Source organism: Odontomachus brunneus, unplaced genomic scaffold, assembly GCF_010583005.1.
Source record: "Odontomachus brunneus isolate Ranch 3 - 2012 unplaced genomic scaffold, Obru_v1 Obru_scaffold_017, whole genome shotgun sequence".
Taxonomy (NCBI): domain Eukaryota; kingdom Metazoa; phylum Arthropoda; class Insecta; order Hymenoptera; family Formicidae; genus Odontomachus; species Odontomachus brunneus.
Window position 1 is genome coordinate 1,149,476 of NW_022639467.1, and position 2,172 is coordinate 1,151,647.

A 2,172-nucleotide genomic window follows, 5' to 3' on the forward strand; every position below is an offset into this window, starting at 1 on the left:
TACACACACACACACACACACGCACACACACACACACACACACGCACACGCACACACACACACACACACACACACACACACACACAGGGAGTTTGACAATTTGCGTTTAATCTTGATTTAATATATTTTGTAGGGAAAATTATTAATTTTACCAATATTATGCCCACATTTTGGAAATAATACATTCTTAATATAAAAAGATACAAATATAGAAACAAATCTGTAACAATTAGAAATATTTTCTAGGACTTGTAGCTGTTTGTAGTTTACAGATTATTTATTATTATTCTAATCGTTGTTTTAACTTGACACCTGGTATTCTTGAGATTTTACTGTCTTTATGACTCACCAAATTATTATACATATACTATGAACAGTTAATATATGAACCAAACTATTGTACTTCGAACAGTTAAAAGATATAGATATATACTCAACACACAGAAAAATATTATTCCACTAAAAAAAGTGATTACTTAGTTGACTTTCCTTTTAAGTAATGATTATCTTTAACACAGAATATCTTCTTGATATGAGAATAGTTTTAAAATATAGTTATCACAAATTTTATAAAAACTCATTATTATGTACTCAAAATAAGAATTTATTTTTTTTACAAGAATATCTTAAAAATATTCCCGAGAAAATTTTATTGGAAAAAAGTTGTCTCTGTATTAAGAAAAGCGAATTTTTGCTGTAATTTAATATTCTTGATTGGAATGCTAAACTTACTAGAAGTCAGAATGTATTTCGAATAAATTTGATGCTTGTAATGTACTTAGTGATAGATTTTCGGGTATATATAGGCTTGACACTTGAAATTTTTGAGATTTTACCGTTTTTATGACTCACCAAATTATTGTACTATGACTCGAACAGTTAAGAAATATGGATATATACTCGACACACAGAAAAATACCATTCCACTGATAAAAAAGTGATCACTTAGTTGATATTCCTTTTAAGTAATGGTTATCTTTAACAAGGAATATTTTTAAAATACTTGAAACAAATAACATTTACTAGAATGCGGTATGTGTTTTTCTGTGTGTAGAAATTTGTTACACTGCTATAAAGCAAACATCACACGCTGCATTAAAATGATATTGCAGCATTGTAATATGCTTCCAACATATATTCTTTCCGATCTACGCTTTACTCATGCTTATATAATGTAAAATAGAAGAGGACAATAATAATAAGTTCGACCGATTACACACTGCATGTTAAATAATAAGCGGCGTAAAAAACATGAAGTTCATTATCATAGATACAGATAAGTTGTTCTATTATTAGATGATACAACATATAGAAAATCTCAGTACAAATTTCAGAGATACACGTATAGTGAAAATTTGTCTCTGATAATGAACATGAGTATCGTATATAATTATTACATCTAAAAGTATCTACGCTTTCGTATAGCAGTTGCTTAAAATAGTTACAATGTTTTTGATACTCTGCAAATATACTAATCGGCATCCTTATTTCTATTAGCTCGCATATTGGGAAAGGTATAGTATTACCTTTTTACTCAGATAATTACACAACAAAGATCCAAAGAAATATCACTTAACCGACCTTAACCATATACAGTCAGAGCGTAGATCACACATAAATACACATACAATGTTACAATTGGCGTTTTCACTTTTTCCATATACATATATATTTATGGGTCTTGTTCAGTTGATTCCTTAATACTTTATGATTATGATAACTTTAAAATGCACACAATCATCATCTCATCGTCCATTAATATTTATTTAAACATCAATTTATTCGTAATTCATTAATAATTAATTTTAATAGTTTACATACTCGCATTATATATTTATTTTTCTCATTGTGCGATCGTCTCAGTCGTTATGTACATAACGTTCATATAAGTTTATATACATAGTATTGATTCGTATCCCCTCTCTTCATATTAGAACAATGTATTTTTATTTTAATTTAACGATCAAGTTTTTGACTAATTGCAGTGTATTTTCTGGACAGTGTTTTCTAGAAACTGTGAATAGTGATTTTAATACTTTACTTAAAATATGTGTGTATATATATACATACATACATTTATATATTTACGCACTTATAATTGTGCGTACATCTTGAGATTTTACCGTCTTTATGACTCACAAAATTGTTATACTATGACTTGAACAGTTAAAA

At 27.9% G+C, this 2,172-nt stretch overlaps 1 protein-coding gene across 3 annotated transcripts in view; it reads left to right on the plus strand.

The window, feature by feature from the left end:
• The window catches only part of LOC116841635 (eukaryotic peptide chain release factor subunit 1), a 12,581-nt gene that overhangs the window by 6,797 nt on the left and 3,612 nt on the right, over positions 1–2,172 (plus strand). The window contains exon 11 of one of the 3 annotated variants that reach the window (XM_032809802.1): positions 1,498–1,514. The exons of the other annotated variants lie outside the window; for them this stretch is intronic. The gene's annotated coding sequence lies outside the window, so the exon portion shown is untranslated. The remainder of the gene's footprint in view (positions 1–1,497; positions 1,515–2,172) is intronic. 3 annotated transcript variants of the gene reach the window in all.